We start from the raw sequence: 19,429 nt of genomic DNA on the forward strand, positions 1-19,429 counted from the left end.
ATTTGGTCGTGTCCAACCCTTTGGGATCCCATAGAGGAAAATGCTAAGGTAGATTCAAATGGGTACTAAGTAGGCTTCTTTGGTGGGAGAGACTATAAGCCAAAAGATGTGAGAAACAAAGACACAATTAGATGATAAAATTCAGTGAAAGATACAATCGGGAGCCACTTATATTGGGGTTCCCTTGTGGCTCAGCTGGTAAAGAATCCGCCGACAATGCAGGAGAACTGGGTTCGATCTCTGGGTTGGGAAGATCCCCTGGAGAAGGGAAAGGCTACCCACTCCAGTATTCTGGCCCGGAGAATTCCGTGGATACAGTCCATGGGGTCGCACAGAGTCAGACATGACTGAGCGACTTTCACTTCACTTCACTTCAGTATATAACCTGAGAAAGGGAGCTGCTGCTGCTAAGTCGCTTCAGTCGTGTCGGACTCTGTGCGACCCCATAGACGGCAGCCCACCAGGCTCCCCCGTCCCTGGGATTCTCCAGGCAAGAACACTGGAGTGGGTTGCCATTACCTTCTCCAGAGCATGAAAGTGAAAACTGAAAAGGAAGTCGCTCAGTCGTGTCCGACTCTTAGCAACCCCACGTACTGCCTCCCACCAGGCTCCTCTGTCCATGGGATTTTCCAGGCAAGAGTACTGGAGTCGGGTGCCATTGCCTTCTCCGGAGAAAGGGAGGCACTTTTACAAAACAATCTGAGATTTCTGACTCCTTCAGGCAAGGAACGTTATTATACCTTCTTTCATTAGTTATCAGTGCCTGCTGGTGATTTTGATTCTCCAAAAATAGTTTGAACTTGGTATGTTTTGACAAAATCTCTCAACGATATTACATGTTGAATGTTTATTCAAAGAAACTATCAATGAATTATTATTGAGTTCTTAATGCACAGTGTTTCTGTAAAGTGAATCATATGTCCATTTAAGCAACAGAAATTTGTTTTAGAAAAAATTTCCCAAGGTAAAATTTAAGAAGATTGATAACAAGTACTAAGGTATTAGCCATTTCCCTAATTTTCCTTAAACTCTGTCTCTAATATACTGAAATTACCTGATCTCAACCATCCACAGTATAGAATGAACTCTTCATTCTATGGGCTGCCATTTTAAAACAATGAATCTAGTAATGGACCAGTGTAGACTGTCTTTGCAGCAAAAGCTAGTGGGTTGGAAAAGGTGAGCAATTTTCTTGTAATCTAGTGGTTACTCTGAGGAGCTAGAAGTTTGGTGGCAATTGGTGTTATTTGCTGGCAGTTGCCAACCAACTGTGCATTGCCTTGTGGAGGAAAACAGTTCAGGATAGTGGGAGAAGGGAGTGGTTTATACATAAAGCAAACTCTTATAACTCCAGAAGATCAAAGCCTGAACCAAATAGGTGAGAATTGTTCACTTAGAGGGTCATCTAAGGAAAAGCTATCAAGGGGAGTTACAAAGCTTGCTAATTCTATTTGAGATTCAACACTAACCAAGAAAAGAAATATATATATATAGAAACCAAGGGGCTTATTTCCAAACAGTTTAAGGGAATGTGTTACATTTGTCTTCCTTCTGTGGCAAATACCAGCTATGTGGCCACATTGCTGGAAGAGGTGGGGTGGACCTTTCAACATTTTGGCTTATCAGAGAGGATGACTTCCTAAGTAGATGGAGGTAATAATAATTCAGAAGGAAAGCTAGGAAACCAAGACTCTTATTACACAGTCAGGACTCAGATCCATTACAAAGAACATTCAATAAAAGAATGTGGTATGAAATTGGAAGAAAAGTAGAAGCTCTGTTTCCCTGTAGCACCTCTTTAAGTGTGCACAGAAGAGGAAGAGAGAACAAAGAAATGCCCCCACTGGAAAGTCAGTGGCATAGAGAGCACATCCATAAAGACTATATCTAATATTCAAGAGAAGAGCTCTTTCCTACAGAACCTACATCCAAAAGTCCCTCAACAAATATTTGTTGAATGAATAAATGATTAGATTAATAAGGAGGAATCACTCCTAAATTCTAGAAAATCTTATATTTGGGAAAGATAAGTATTTGGAGAGTGATTGACACTGTCAGTGGATCAATAGGCCAATACTGAAGTGTGCTGTTCTCTGAAGCACGGATCCAAGAAGTAACAGCCCACAGAGACAACTGTACAATACATTTGATCCAACTGGGAATCGAAAATACCACCTGAAGAGGCTGGGGGGAATTTCTAAGGAATATTTCAAAGTATCCAGTAATACCAATAAGAATTAATAAATTTGGAAGAATACCAGTGCTTGCTTCAGCAGCACAGATACTAGAATTGGAATGATACAGAAAAGATTAGCATGGCCCCTGCATAAGTATGACATGTAAATTCATGAAGTGCTCCATATTTTAATATTTGTATAACTGAATCACTTTACTGTACACCTGAGGCAATACACGATATTATAAATCAACTATATCCCAATATAAAATAAGCATTAAATTTTTAAAAAGAAGAATACCAATACTTATAATGTCAGATCTCCATATAACAATGCACAGAACATGAAAAATTAAGTTGCATTTGAGGTTTTTTAAGAGGGGGAAGAAATACTGGCTCATAAGTCTTTTGGATAAAACTCAAATTTTATATAATATAAAATGTGTGCATTACTGAATAGGAACAGATTTGGGAGGAAAACAGAAGGGAAAAAAAGGTGGATTGGTCCTACATGTCTAAAGTATCTTATCATATTTCTGATAAGATATAGAAGGGATAAATGATCTGACATCATAGGTGATTGACAAAAAAATTAATAAAACAAATGAGATTTTAAAATAAATATAGAAAATTCAGTCACAGAAAAAAGGACTGATTAATGAAAAATTCAAAATTTAGATTAAAATTATTTTAAATAACTGAAAAAAAATTGACCAAAGTAATGACAAAATATTGAAAGTCAATGTCATTGGACACTAAAGGGAAAGCAGGGACATTAATAGATATGATATTGGGATATACTAAATCATCGCCCCAAAATAAGTTTTCAACTATAATTGAAATAAAGAATTTTAAAAAGGAAAGGGTAAAAACTAGCCACAGACAATCTATATGGATCCACAGGGAATTTCTAGGGACAGTCTAACTTCCTGGACTAATAGGTTCCAGCTGAGGCAGCTGGTGTACATTCTTCAGGACAGAGAACAAAGGGGAAAGAGCCATGTGTTATCCTTCTGCTTGTCACCTTTTTGAGCATAGAGACTCACACTCGTCCCACCATATCTCTGATGACTTCACTCTGTAGGAGCCACTGCAGAGGGGCCAGGGGTAATCCTAACTCCTGTACTTGTCCTGTGGAACAGCAGGACCGTAGAGCCACGACTGCCACCAGCATGACCGTAACTGCAACACCATGGCCTCAGAAAACATCTCCGTTCTCTTAGATCGAACTAATACATACTACGGAGAAATTCATCATCAGACAAGTCAAAGCGTATTAGAGGTCAGCACAGAGCCAAAAATGTATGGCCTTAGAAACCAGTTTTCAATGCATTTCTATCACTATCCTGCTTGAATGCCTTGCTTATATCCAAGCATTCTACTTCCTTCATTGATACTGCTCCTTTCCAAAGTTCTTACTGTTTGAATTCTCAAACATAGCCATTTGCTTGTGTATGAAATATTGTATTTTATGACCTAGCACAGGTAGAGATATCATCGTGCTTAGACCAGGAAGAAAGTGCTAATTACCTACTGTGTGGCCTCATGGCAAGTTACCTAAGTAAGGTTGTAACTAGCGAATGAAAGGTTCTGTGCGAAAGTACTTTGAAAACTAAACAGCACCATGCAGTTGTCAAACATTTAAGTCTTTGTAACTTTCCGAGTTGGCTATCTATAGATTTAAGGAATTTTTTTTTAACCTTTCACAGATGGAGTACTAAGAAACTGGTTCCTGTGGTGTGAAGAAGCTCCAAACAGGATGCATCATATTGGATTTTTGCAGACCTGAGTCAAACTAGGTGTGGTTGTGTAGCTGCTGTGACAATGAGCTTTTGTGTCCATTTCTAAAAGGAACCTACCTGCAACACAGGTTGCCCTCCTGCAAAAATACCTCTCCACTGAAAGTTGGCACAAGCTGTTGAAAATGACTCTATGTCATGAAAAGCATACGGAGCATAAGCTTACCTAATTAATAATTTTCAGGGTGTTTTCCTTTTCCTCTGCAGCTGCTGAACAGAGTGGTTCTGATTAAGCCATACACATCGTGAGAAATGCCACTTCACAAGGGTGCTACATTCTGTATTTCCCCCCAACTTTGATCCCTGCTCATTGGTCCCTTTGATCTCTGAACAGGATGTACAAGGTTCACTAATCAATGCTTTCCCTCATTTTTGCTCCTTAGTCTGTTAAGTGTTTATATTTAAATCATTGACTAGAACAGGTGAATATGTATGACCTGTGTCTTTTTCCATTTGGTGTTTGTCTTCAAAAGACAGAAGGAAAAGAAAAGCTTTACAATTTTCAACCAAGTTTTCATTAAAGGCAGAATTAAGAAGGATTGCAGATATGGCACTCATTTCTTCCTCTTTGAAAATTTGGATCAGTTTCTAGGGAGCATGAGAAGATGGTGGAATGGAAGGATGAGACCCATTGTTAAACTGTGCCCTTTTGTACGCTAGAACACAAGTCTCTGTTGTCTCAGATAGCAATGGAGAGACATGTGTATGCCATGGGCTTGGTGATGAAGCTGTGCCATGTGCCGCCTTTTCTAAAGACTCCTCTCTCGAGAGTCAGTGTGCTTAAATGGGTAAGAAACTTACCACTGAGAAGAGAACTAAATATTGTCAATAGAAGAGCACCGAAGGAAAAGTGCCATTGGAGTTTAGAAATGGGAGAGCCCTTGAGAGCCGGGTAACCAGAAGAGACCTCTCACAGGAAACAGGTTTTGTTTGATCAGATTCATTACAGAGACTAGGAGCTGTGTGCAGAGTTGGAGAGATGGGAACGTATAAGGGCCAGGTCCCAGGTCTGGCTGACCAGAGTAACTAACAATTTGGGAAAAGACTTGTATTGACTAACAAGAAGGTATTCCTAAAAAGTGAATAATCCACATAGTTAGGCAGTAGTTTGGGGTCTGAATTTTTACTTTTAACTAGTTGTGGCAAAATAAGCAAGTTGTGGCAAAAATAGCCACCGGTAGCTTCAACTTTGTTATCTCTAAGAACAGACCAACTGTCACATACATTTCAAAACTGTGTGTATTAAAAAAAAAGAAGGCATGCCCTGGTTTTCTTCTTTTCTCCTTCTCTCCTTTCTTTATTTTTATGAACTTGATGATTTCAATAGTAATGGTCCAGACAATTGTCAAAGGAATATCTCTATTACATGCAGATATTTTTAGGCCATGCCTACTCTTTATAAACATATAAAGAATCAATTCTTGTTTGAAGGTGATATATCTATTGCTATCCATCATCCCTTCCCCCATCCTCCAATTTTTATTAGAACAGAGAAGACAAGGGCAGATGTCAGCAGTATTACTTTATGGGATATTCTGTTTTTCATATTATTCAGTACCAACAGCTCATCAAATCAGACATGGCAGGCGGCTGATTATTGAACTCTTTCCTCTGATTCAGCATATTTTCTTCTAAGGTAGCCTAAATCCTTAAAATTTGAGCAAAAGAAAAAAAAAAAAAGGTAGTTAAAACTCCATTGTTCCATATGAAGAATTACAGCAAAAACCACCTAAATTTTCTGCTTTCATAGAATAACAAATTCATAGTCTGTTGGATCTGGGAATTTGAGATCTAAATAACACTTCCAAGTTACTGTGGTTTTAATAACATCGATTTTCAGATGAGTAAACTGAGTCTCAGAGTGGTTTCATGATTAGCCCAGAAGAGTTTAGCTAATTAATTTCCAGGCTTTCTATCCTGTGTACGTCTCCCTGGATCAAGAATTCCTAATTTATTAAACAAAGCAGTTATATCACTGAGGGTTCATCCAGCTTTAATTTCTATGATTTCCTTCTCTGTAAATCTTAGGAAAAAAAAAAAATCAAAGCCTAAAAAGCAAGTGACAGCTCTCTAATTTGAGCTCATGAAGGACCACTCTAGACTAGTCCACTATGGTTCCAATGTTAAGTGCTAAATGGCAGAGCAAGTTAATGCCCTGGTTGTTTGCCTTTGGAGGTAAAAATATATCTGTAGGTCTCAGCCAAGTTCCTGTGGAGATTTGTCCACATCCCCAGAATACCACACACATTTGGCAAGAATGACAGATTATGTCCAAGCAAGGCCCAGATCTTGAACAGCAAGAGTATTTCGAGTAAAGAACAACATAAAATGCAAAGCTCTCATTCTTAGGTATGCCATTTATCTCCCTAAATTTCTGTAAAATCCTCTTCCTCTTTTTTTTTTTTTTCCTGGCTCTCCCCACCCCGCATTCCAAACTCTGCAAAAACCTTTCATCTTAAGTTAAACTGCTGTTGTTGTTTAGTCGCTCAGTTGTGTCCTACTCTTTTAAGAACCCAGAGGAGTGACTCCTCTGTCTCTGAGATTTCCCAGGCAAAATACTGGAGTGTATTGCCATTTCCTTCTCAGGGGATCTTCCCAACCCAGGGATCAAACTCAGGTCTCCTGCATTACAGATGAGCTCTTTACTGACTGAGACACCAGGGAAGCCCAAGAATACTGGCGTGGATAGCCTAAGCCTTCTCCAGGGGATCTTTCTGACCCAAGAATTGAACTGAGGTCTCCTGCATTGCAGGAGGATTCTTTACTAGCTGAGATACCAGGAAAGCTAAGTTATATGAAAGATACGATAATAATCACAAGCACTCATCTCTTCATCACTTTTTCTTTTCCTTTTATATATTTTCCAAATTTTCTCTAAAAGGACAGTGTCTATTCCTGTCTTCTTTCCATTATTTTTCCCCTCTCTCTTTCTCTCCTCTCCACTTGCCCACTGTATGTGTGTGAGCTTGTATGTTCATGTGTATGTGTGTGCTTGTGGATATCTGTTTGGGTTTCTAAAACTGTATAGATAGGTATTTTTGTTTAACACATGTATAAATCTAGAGAGAGAAATTGTAAAGAAGGAAACGTGTGGCTGGTGCTGTCATCTCATCTCATGGTATGTATTTCTCTTCCTGCCTGACAAGCCATGCCTTGGTCCTGCCTCCTTGGCTGGCCTTCCTTCAACTCTCCCAACTCATTAATTGGTTCTTTAACTCACATTCTGTGCCAGTACTAAATCAGTCCTATTTGGAAATGTTCCTGTGCTCAGTATTCATGATTCTCCAGGTATATTCCACAAAACACTCATCCAGAGAAATGCTTCTTGGAGGAGGAGAGAGTTGGGTAGTCAAATCTGAGATGAGACTGTAGTAGCTGAACCCAGTCTGATCCCTGGTCCAAAACAAAGCAAGCAAACAGAAACAGAGAATTCTTGCCATATTTGGGAAAATTTCAGTGTGAACTAGATATTAGAACATACTAGAAATTATTGTAATGCTTTTCAGGTATAATTATCTTAATGCAGTTATTTAGAAAAATGTTCTTAATCTTAGAAGATATATTCCATGCTTAAACCTGAAGTATTTCAAGTGTTATGATGCCTGAGACTTGCTTTCAAAGGGCTTTGATAATAGTAAATTTACCATTCATATTTAAAACTAATTTGTTTACATAAACAATGTAGCTTCCAAAAATGCTTATTTTATATCTAGATATTATATATACATACTGATGATATAGTACATGCCTATATGTTATCTATAAATGCATGTCTATATATTAACATACATATATATACAGAAAATATGTTTATTGTATATAAAATGTTTGTGTATAAATTATATTTATATATTAGATATACATATGTAATATGTGCACAGTTTACCCTCAAATGATGTGGGGGCTACAGTGGAAAATCTGCCTGCAACTTTACAGTCCATCATCTATATCCCTAAATTTGAATTCACAGATTCAACCAACCACAGGTCATGTAGTACTGTAGTATTTATTGAAAGAAAACCCACATATAAGCAAATCTGCACAGTTCAACCATGTGTTGTTCAAGGGTAAACTATATATTATACATACTAAATGTATGACTATAATATCTAAGTATATAGATTTTTAAAATGGGACCATATGTTGCTTATATAAATATATCAGTAAATTTATAATACAACACACACAAAGTATTGCTGTGAAGATTAAATAAACACATTTTTATTTTCTGGAATACATATACTTATTTTTGAAACCACTTGAAAGTAGGTTGCATGCTGAATTCTGACCAGCTTGGAGGAGGAAATGGCAACCCACTCCAGTATTCTTGCCTGGAGAATCCCATGGACAGAGGAGCCTGACAGACTACAGCCTTAGGGTCACAAAGAGCCTGACCCGACTGAAGCAACTTAGCGCATAGATACAGAGAATTTTTGGGTACTGGAGAAGTAGCTTGGAGAGTTGAGGAAGAGAATAGGGTTAATTAACAGGAGAGAATATCTCTTCATGGATAATTGTGTTGGCCTAAAAGAAAATGCCCTTATCCATTAGACTTTTTGAAGCAGGAAACAAATACAGGAGAGGCGGGGAAGCCGGCGGGGTGGGGGGCAAGCCAGCGGGGTTGGGGGCAAGCTGCTCTTAGCCCAGTTTGGGGACTTCTAGACTTTCACAGGAAGGAACTCTTTCCTTACCGCACCCCTTAAACTACTGCTTACAGGGAGCACACTACTAATTGCACAGTGGTAAGGGTTGGGATACATGATGAAAAGGTTTGTTTTTGGAAAGAAACTTCCTTATTTCACTTAGGTTCTTATGAAAGAGGTTTCTGATGAGGGCAAATAAGCCAAACAAACAAAGGCTTCAAACATCTAGGACAAAAAGCAGAATTAAAATATTAGATGGTCACTTGAAAAAGATAAAAAAAAAAAGTGACTGTAATGTGACTATGATAAGTAAGGGGTTGCTATTTTATTTTACTCTTTCGTGCCTTAGGGGAGAGAGGTTGAGACTATGTCTGCTTTTGGAAAACCACTCTGAGCTGGTTTCTGTTTGAAGCCTTAGGCAAATTACATGACTTTAGTTAACTACCTTTGTTTCCCCGTTTATGAGATGGAGATAACAATGTCAATTTAGCTGAGAGAGTCTTTGTGAATTATAAACTACTCAAAAGAGTAATTATAAACTACTTTGTAAAAACAAAATGCTATATAAAAGCTTAATAATAGTCCTTTGAGCTACATGCCACCCCCTAATGGGAGCTTATTAAGGAGTTCCTGTTTAGCTTGGATTAATTCTTTAAAAAATTTTTTTCACCTTAAATGAAGCAAGGTACCAACTGGGAAAACAGCAAGCATAATCGTAGAATATTTTCATAATTCAGGAAACATGAAATCCAGGGATTGTGCTCCATCCTTCCTTGCAGTATCTGCTTTTCCTAAAACAGAACAGAAATTAACTTCAAAAGGTGTCCTGCAGCCTGAGGAGGAACAAGAAGATTGGAAGCCGAAGCACAGGCTCTCCTTGAAATTTCTTAGAACCAGAGAATGTTTTCTCTGGGTAACTTAATGGAACAGAACAAAAGCATCCCACTAAGATGGCACAGGAAAAAAGGGCCTGAACTCTAATATAAACATGTATATAATGAAGCAGGTATCAGGAATTATATCAGGTTCCTGTGAAAACTATATGATTTAATCCCCACATCTACTTTTTGAGGGAGACATTATGTTTCCCAAATTATAGATGAGAAAACTGAGGATCTGGGTGGCAAGTAATTTACTAAAGCTCACATGACTGGTACATGGCAGAACTAGGATTTGATTACAGGTATTTTCTCTGAACAGAATTTCCTTGGATGGGAACATAAATTAAAAACTAAACCACATAAATTAAAAATTTAACCATGGAATGTGCGAACTAAAGACACTTGCTTTGGGCATTGTTTATTATGAAATACCTTACATTCTTACCTTTCCATATAAGTCTCTGTGGTTGCATAATAAATATTTCTTGTTGAATACGATATTGTGGATAAGCACATCTACCAATGTAGTAGAAACTCCAATATGTTATTTGCTTATGTTTCTCTCCTCAAACTTTCTTATGATTATTAAATATTAACTGAACTTTATATTGACAATTTACTATACTATTTTGCATTAGCAGGCATTTTATGAGAAATTAAAGAGTGGAGCAAAGATACAGAATTAACTCTCTAGAGAGATACACAATTGAAAATTTGAGTTAGACAAGCATAAAAGTGCTAAGCACTGGGTTGAAAAAAATAATGTCAGTTGACTAAGTAATCATATCTTATGCAGGATCTAATTAAAACACCATTTAAGAATGCTCCCATTTGCTTTCAGAGATTGGATTAATGTATATAAAAGGTAGAAAAGATATAATTTCTTTATTTCCATTTTCTTCTCAATTCAGTAGAGGGAGGAGGGAATTGAAATCTGAAATTCAAAGAAAGCATAGAGCCCTAAGAAGTAGGTGTAATCTTATGGGCCCAGATGAATCACACTCAAGAGACTGGGAGAGTTTAGAAATAAGGCTAAATTGGAGAAGTGTATTCCTGAAACTGTGAAATATCAAATTTACATAACTGTCAGAAAAAATTTCAAAACAGGTGATGAAATCAATGTTTTGTAACTGCTCACTAGAAGCAATCATGGATTCATTAAAAACATATGCAGGGCTGTGTTTTTTTTTAGTAGTAGTATTGATTATCATCATTAGATCAGCAAATTAAGGAAATGGTGTTAATATGGTACATTTTTATTTCAGCAATACAGTGATGAAAGTTGAACATTGTTTCTCTAGAATGCTGAAGATAAATAACAAGAAATCAGAGTATATGATTTAATGGCACCATCATCACAATCCTTGGGCAAGAGCACAAGAGTAAGGGAAGGACAAGAATTCGTGTGCCTTGTGTGGTCTTTAGCACTGTCCACTACCTCGAAGAAAAGGTGCTCATTCCTAAAGACATATCACTGCCATATGCTGGGAAGTAGAACAACTGTAGAAATCTATGACCGTGACACAGAGGGCGCCTCCTAGAGTTGTGCAAAGCTATTGTACATAATCATAAGCAGTAACCATTTGTCTGTGCCAGCGATTGTTATTTATCTCACTCCCTCAAGCTGCTTACTAAATGAAAACATTTACTTGTTTCTTTAGCTTCAGTTCAGTTCAGTCGCTCAGTCGTGTCCGACTCTTTGTGACCCCACGAGTTGTAGCACGCCAGGCCTCCCTGTCCATCACCAACCCCGAGTTCACTCAAACTCATGTCCATCGAGTCAGTGATGCCATCCAGCCATCTCATCCTCTGTCGTCCCCTTTTCCTCCTACCCCCAATCCTTCCCAGCATCAGAGTCTTTTCCAGTGAGTCAACTCTTCGCATGAGGTGGCCAAAGTACTGGAGTTTCAGCTTCAGCATCATTCCTTCCAAAGAACACCCAGGACTGATCTCCTTCAGAATGGACTGGTTGGATCTTCTTGCAGTCCAAGGGACTCTGAAGAGTCTTCTCCAACACCACAGTTCAAAAGCATCAATTCTTCAGTGCTCAGCTTTCTTCACTGTCCAACTCTCACATCCATACATGACCACTGGAAAAACCTTAGCCTTGACTAGACGGACCTTTGTAATGTCTAGTCTTTTGAATGTCTCTGCTTTTGAATATGCTATCTAGGTTGGTCATAACTTTCCTTCCAAGGAGTAAGCGTCTTTTAATTTCATGGCTGCAGTCACCAACTGCAGTGATTTTGGAGCCCAAAAAAATAAAGTCTGACACTGTTTCCACTGTTTCCCCATCTATTTGCCATAAAGTGATGGGACCGGATGCCATGATCTTAGTTTTCTGAGTATTCAGCTTTAAGCCAACTTTTTCATTCTCCTCTTTCACTTTCATTGAGAGGCTTTTTAGTTCCTCTTCACTTTCTGCCATAAAGGTGGTGTCATCTGCATATCTGAGGTTATTGATATTTCTCCCAGCAATGTTGATTCCAGCTTGTGCTTCTTCCAGCCCAACATTCCTCATGATGTACTCTGCATATAAGTAAAATCAGGGTGACAATATACAGCCTTGATGTACTCCTTTTCCTATTTGGAAGCAGTCTGTTGTTCCATGTCCAGTTCTAACTGTCGCTTCCTGACCTGCATATAGGTTTCTCAAGAGGCAGGTCAGGTGGTCTGAGATTCCCATTTCTTTCAGAATTTTCCACATTTTATTGTGATCCACACAGTTCTTTAGCTTAGTGACCTCCAAATTTCATTTATTTTCCACTCTTTTCAATATGTGTATATTTATTCATAAATTACTATTGTATGATGAACAATATAAAACATGAAAATGGAATTTTTATATAATAAAAAAAATAAGTATAGACAGAAGTTCTAGTATTTTTTTCCCATACTCTACTTTGAAGACTACTGATTAAGGTCCCCTAAACTTCTAATTGCAGGATGATGACAGTTCTTGTTCCTTGTCAGACAAAGAAATTCTTTTCTGCCACAACCCTTTCTGAATGTGTATATGTCTGTGTGCACATATGAGTGTGTACTCACCTAAGTGAAAATGCATGGGTCAGGTGATCATTCAGGAGCTATAACAGATGTTTTTCTTAGAACACCTACAATTCTGCATGAGGATGGCCTGAAAAATATCCTGCAGATAATGATGACTCTGGTTCCCTTACATCCTGTTGTCTGTCACTTACAAGGAGTGCAGAGAAAGAGCCCTCTGATTCATTCCACTCTCTTAAGTATAGTACAAAAAGCAAGTCATATTCATTATCACTGTCTAAATCACTGGGTATATAGCAAAACAAACAGTTTTTTATTTTATCCTATTCTCTTTTCTGAATAACGGCAATGTTTACATGTATACTGTTGAATCAGAAAGCATGGGATTGATGTCTTTCTCTGTCATTTAATACGTTTTGTAACCTTTAACATTTAGGTTATCTAAATTCCCGCAGGTTCCCTTTCCTTTATAAAAGGATGGATGTTTATCCTGCAAATCCAGCCCCTTGTTTTTGTTGTGAGAACTAAATGTGATAATAAATACAAGGTACTTTGGGGCTTCCCTGGTGGTCTAGTGGTTAAGAATCTGCCTGCCAATGCAGGGGACACAGGTTCCATCCCTGGTCCAAGAAGATCCCATGTGCCACAGAGCAACTAAGCCCATAGGCCACAACTACTGAGCCTGTTAGAGCCTGAGAGCCACAACTACAGAAGCCCACACTCTCTAAAGCCCGTGCTCCGCAAGAGAAGCCACCGCAATAAGAAGCCTGCACACCGCAACAGAGTAGCCCCTGCTTACTGCAGTGAAGACCCACCCCAGCTAGAAATAAATACATAAAATGTAAGATACTTCCTACAATGGCAAGCGCCATGGTTAATCTCAATAAATATTAACTATTCTAATTAACATGATTATAGGAGTAGAGTTATCTGGATCTTTTATCCAAAATTTTTATGGTCAAATGTTTTTCAGAATTCAGTAATTTTCAGATGACCTTTCTGAATTTTGGATTTGTAGAGACGAGATTGTGGTACCATACTGCTATCCACAGTACTTAAAATTGTACTCAAAATCAAAACTTGATAACAAATATCCACCCACTTCAATCTTCAATTTGCTTCAATTTGCCCTGGTGGCTCAGAGGTTAAAGCGTCTGCCTGCAATGTGGGAGACCTGGGTTCGATCCCTGGGTCGGGAAGATCCCCTGGAGGAGGAAATGGCAATCCACTCCAGTATTCTTGCCTGGAGAATCTCATGGATGGAGGAGCCTGGTGGGCTACAGTCCATGGAGTCACAAAGAGTTGGACACGACTGAGCGACTTCACTCACTCATTCACTCACTCAGTCTTTAATTTGCTCATAGAAACCTTAAACTCTTTTTAAAATATTCTGGCCCCTTTGCTTTTCAGCTGAGCTCCATTACTTCCCTGATAAGAATCATCTGGGTTGCTTATTAAAAACACAGATTCCAAGGGCTGTCTTAAAAGAGTATGCAATTCAGTAGATGTGAAAGCAAGGCCCCTATATCTGTTCTTCAAGCCCACACTTCCAGATAATCTTTGCCATAGACTACATTTGGAAACCTTGCCTTACTAGACATCTCAACCTGTGGGCCCCCGTTACACAGAGTCTGAATCTAGAGATACATGACTCTGACAGCATTCTACCATGAGTCCTAAGACATTCTCTTCCTCCATCTCCCATTCTTTGATCCTATGCATCTGGCCAGCCTTAGTGGTTATTCCTTCCTCTTGTATCTGAAGTCTGTTTTGCTAGAAATTCTAGTTTGTTACTCCAAGCCGAGGCTTTCCTCCCTTTCTTGCTGTTTTGTCACTGGCAGGTTTTCCCCAGATCCTCTCTCCTTTGGCCAGTCTCATCTCATTCTTCTCATGGATAAACTCATGAAATGTGGATGTTCTCAAAATCTACACAATGGTTTCAAAGCCATTAGAAGAGATTCACGTAGAGAATTTTGCTGACTATCATCTGATTGGGAAATTTATAGTAGTTTTGAACAGGGCTCTGACATTTAACTCCCCCTTTTCTCTTGAGTTTAGATGAAGATGAGAATGAAGGCCTTTTAAACACATGGATGATACAGATCTTGGGGATATAATAAACAATGATACCTGAGAAATTAGTTCAAAATATTCTCACAAGCTGGAATACTGTCCACAAAATATCTAAAAGGTAAAGTTTATTGGAGTGAATATATCTCTGTAATAAGAGCATTAACTCATATCTCTGAAGAATTAGAGGGAAAAATTAAACAAGAAACAGAAATGGGAGATCCAGCTTGATATTAATACATTTATGCAACCAATCAAATAAATATTTAGTGGTTGTCTACTATCCGCCAGAAAGATACATCTCAAATTATCAATTAAAGGTGAAATATTTCTCAAGACCATGATTCAAACAGAATTACTCCTTGGAAAAATATATACAGATATACACATGCATTTTTATTTGTTGAATATTAAAATAACTGCCAAAACTATACCATTATTAAAAACTTCTTTTGAAATATTTTGAGACTCACTGAAGTTTCAAAAATAATAGAATTACTATATGTACTTCGTTCAGATTCACCAGTCTTTAACATTTTGCTACTTGCATTCCCTTTTTTGATACATACATAATACATCCATTAATGTATAATATATAATAATACTATCATATATGGTGGTGTTGGAGAAGACTCTTGAGAATCCCTTGGACTGCAAGGAGATCCAACCAGTCCATTCTGAAGGAGATCAGCCCTGGGATTTCTTTGGAAGGAATGATGCTAAAGCTGAAACTCCAGTACTTTGGCCACCTCATGCGAAGAGTCGACTCATTGGAAAAGACTCTGATGCTGGGAGGGATTGGGGGCAAGAGGAGAAGGGGACGACAGAGGATGAGATGGCTGGATGGCATCACTGACTCAATGGACGTGAATCTCAGTGAACTCCAGGAGTTGGTGATGGACAGGGAGGCCTGGTGTGCTGCGATTCATGGGGTCACAAAGAGTCGGACACGACTGAACGACTGATCTGATCTGATCATATATGGTATATTTCATAGTATATATATATATTTAAATTACATAGATATAACTAGCAATCCACTCCAGTACTCTTGCCTGGAAACTCCCATGGATGGAGGAGCCTGGTAGGCTGCAGTCCATGGGGTCGCTAAGAGTCAGACACAACTGAGCGACTTCCCTTCCACTTTCCACTTTCATGCATTGAAGAAGGAAATGGCAACCCACTCCAGTGTTCTTGCCTGGAGAATTATAGGGACAGAGGAGCCTGATGGGCTGCTGTCTATGGGGCTGAACATGACTGAAACAACTTAGCAGCAGCAGCAGCACAACTATGTATTTATATATTACAAAAGGATTTACATATGTACATAATACAATTTTTCCTGATGCATATCTTAATAGTTTCATGTGTATTTTCTAAGAATGTGAATTTTCTTTTCTTAGGAGTTATGTCCAATATTTATCATCAATGCAATAAATTTAAATCAAATCTATGATTCCTTTTCCAATTTTGTCAATTTTTCCAATAGTGAATTTAAGAGTTTCTCCACCCTTCAATCAAGGATCATATTTTATATGTAGTTGTCATGCTTCTTAGTTCCCTTAAATCTGGAAGAGTTACCCACTTTAGTATTACTGATTTTTTTCATTTTTAGCTTCATAATCTTGGCATTTTTAAAGAACACAGTCCAGTCACTTTATAAAGTGTTCCTTCCCTTGGGTCTGCCTGACATTTCCTCTTTCAGTTTATATTTTCTTTCAGAAATAGTATGCCAAATCAGATTAGATCAGATCAGTCACTCAGTCGTGTCCAACTCTTTGTGACCCCATGAATTGCAGCACGCCAGGCCTCCCTGTCCATCACCAACTCCCAGAGTTCACCCAGACTCACGTCCATCGAGTCAGTGATGCCATCCAGCCATCTCATCCTCCGTCATCCCCTTCTCCTCCTGCCCCCAATCCCTCCCAGCATCAGAGTCTTTTCCAGTGAGTCAACTCTTCACATGAGGTGGCCAAAGTACTGGAGTTTCAGCTTTAGTATCATTCCTTCCAAAGAAATCCCAGGACTGATCTCCTTCAGAATGGACTGGTTGGATCTCCTTGCAGTCTAAGGGACTCTCAAGAGTCTTCTCCAACACCACAGTTCAAAAGCATCAATTCTTCGGCGCTCAGCCTTCTTCACAGTCCAACTCTCACATCCATACATGACCACTGGAAAAACCACAGCCTTGACTAGACGGACCTTTGTTGGCAAAGTAATGTTTCTGCTTTTGAATATGCTATCTAGGTTGGTCATAACTTTCCTTCCAAGGAGTAAGTGTCTTTTAATTTCATGGCTGCAGTCACCATCTGTAGTGATTTTGGAGCCCAGAAAAATAAAGTCTGACACTGTTTCCACTGTTTCCCCATCTATTTCCCATGAAGTGGTGGGACCGGATGCCATGATCTTAGTTTTCTGAATGTTGAGCTTTAAGCCAACTTTTTCACTCTCCACTTTAACTTTCATCAAGAGGCTTTTGACTTCCTCTTCACTTTCTGCCATAAGGGTGGTGTCATCTGCATATCTGAGGTTATTGATATTTCTCCCGGCAATCTTGATTCCAGCTTGTGTTTCTTCCAGCCCAGCATTTCTCATGATGTACTCTGCATAGAAGTTAAATAAGCAGGGTGACAATATACAGCCTTGATGAACTCCTTTTCCTATTTGGAAGCAGTCTGTTGTTTCCATGTCCAGTTCTAACTGTTTCTTCCTGACCTGCATACAGATTTCTCAAGAGGCAGATCAGGTGGTCTGGTATTCCCATCTCTTTCAGAATTTTCCACAGTTTATTGTGATCCACACAATCAAAAGCTTTGGCATAGTCAGTAAAGCAGAAATAGATGTTTTTCTGGAACTCTCTTGCTTTTTCCATGATCCAGCAGATGTTGGCAATTTGATCTCTGGTTCCTCTGCCTTTTCTAAAACCAGCTTGAACATTAGGAAGTTCACAGTTCACGTATTGCTGAAGCCTGGCTTTGAGAATTTTGAGCATTACTTTACTAGCGTGTGAGATGAGTGCAATTGTGTGGTAGTTTGAGCATTCTTTGGCATTGCCTTTCTTTGGGATTGGAATGAAAACTGACAGGAACCACATTTGGAGTCATGCTATGCCCATCAGCACCTTGATTATGATATCTTTTTCAATCATCTACTTAGAATTTTGTTCTGTTTTCCACTGACTAGTTACTGTTTTTCCCTTTGCAACTAGTAAGTAATCTGTGAGGGGTCATATCAAAGTCATGTATCCTGATTTTCATCAATCTTTTCTCTATAAATTTAGTATTCATTCATGAGAATCTTCACTCTGAAGATAAGCAAAATGGCTTTTTTTTTTCAACTCTCCTATATCTTCAACAAGTATAGGATTAATATTCCTGAAAATAAAAAACCCTTCTCTTCTCTCCCATTTTTCTATGTGTCTGGCTAGCTACCTAGCTATATGTTATTAGTATCATAAATTACTACTGTTTTCCAATGAGCTATAATTCCTTATTTTCTTTAACTATATTATTTTTAATGCCAAATATTCCGAATTTTTTATTTAAATTAAGTAAATAATTATAATCACATTGTATATTTGTGGGTATTTGTGGGTCATTCCATGCTTTCACGGAATTTTCATATAACTTAATTTGCTCCTTCACAAAAGTTGTAATATCCAGTGGGACAAGGGATTAAATTCATGAAAGTATTTCAGAGCAAACAACTTTTAGGTTCTAAATTAGAAAAAATTTCTTAGGATTGGGCATTGATTGATTTTTGACTGGTCACAAGAAAGAGAAGCAAGGGGAAAAAAAGTGTAGCAGCATTCGAAAGCCTCTTTCCAAAGTGGATATTTATATTTGCTTAAATAATTTTTGGAAAGCTCTCCATCTTTGTAAACAAAAATCAATGCTTACATAACTACTAAGTAAAAAATTATATTTGTATCATATCATTCCAAATTTTTAATTATTTGGATTTGAAAACTATGATCATTTATATATAAATATGAATATAGAAGATTTCTTTGTGAAAATCAACAAAGCAGTTATAAGAAATAAGGTAAGTCATATTCTTAACCTTAAATACTTTTTGCAATTCATCAGTCCAATTATATAATGAGTAATGAATTCTGGGCTAGCTTTGTTTTCAAATTTTTTCAAGGTTCTTTGGGGGGAAAATCAAATATTTTAAATTCAAATAGATAGTGTATTTATGGGGTCTTCTCAAATTTGAATAAATTAGATTTGTTACCAGTACCGAAGTATTGATTCAGGGCTTTAGTTAATTGGCAGCCAACTGAATGTGGATCAGTATGATGATACCTACAAGTTGTCATAAAATTATGAAAGCTATATACTAAATGCATATATGTCCAAAATTATAAAAGCATGGGCATAATTAAATTAAACAGAGAATTGCTAACCAATACCTATCTGTCTGCAAAGGAGGTTAAATTTCCATGGTGGTCAATCCCAAGAAGAACACTGTTCCCTCTCCGTTATATTGAATACGTTTGGTGCGGTTTAGAGATAGGAAGTTGGTGATAATACACTTCTGCTTTGGTAGAGTTTACACAATATTGTATAGTGTTGTCGTACATTCCGTTTTAGTCAGTTTCAAGTCTCTCAGTCTCATCTGAAAGGCAGGTCCTTGGCACACTGAGAAAAGGAGCCATCACAGCTCATTCACCTACCGGGGAAAGTTTACATTGATCTTTTAATGATCTATACTTTCTGCTGCTGCTGCTGCTACTGCTAAGTCGCTTCAGTCGTGTCCAACTCTGTGCGACACCATAGACGGCAGCCCACCAGGCTCCCCCGTCCCTGGGATACTTTCTACTTGCTCACAAAGATTCTTACTGAAATTGTT

General features: G+C 38.2%; 1 long non-coding RNA gene and 1 other non-coding gene across 2 annotated transcripts; one reads left to right on the top strand and one right to left on the bottom strand.

Moving 5' to 3' along the window:
* Nucleotides 1-2,260: 2,260 nt before the first annotated feature.
* LOC112444544 (U6 spliceosomal RNA) lies at nucleotides 2,261-2,367 on the top strand. Its single transcript, XR_003032900.1, has one exon. It is a non-coding gene; the product is annotated as a U6 spliceosomal RNA (small nuclear RNA).
* Nucleotides 2,368-5,423: 3,056 nt separating this feature from the next.
* Nucleotides 5,424-19,365, bottom strand: LOC132343932 (uncharacterized). The gene is made up of 3 exons (XR_009492950.1): nucleotides 18,990-19,365; nucleotides 9,289-9,409; nucleotides 5,424-5,623 (listed from the first exon to the last, which is right to left on the bottom strand). It is a non-coding gene; the product is annotated as an uncharacterized lncRNA (long non-coding RNA).
* Between the last annotated feature and the right edge of the window lie 64 nt (nucleotides 19,366-19,429).

Source organism: Bos taurus, chromosome 26 (genome assembly GCF_002263795.3).
Source record: "Bos taurus isolate L1 Dominette 01449 registration number 42190680 breed Hereford chromosome 26, ARS-UCD2.0, whole genome shotgun sequence".
NCBI classification, from domain to species: Eukaryota; Metazoa; Chordata; class Mammalia; order Artiodactyla; family Bovidae; genus Bos; species Bos taurus.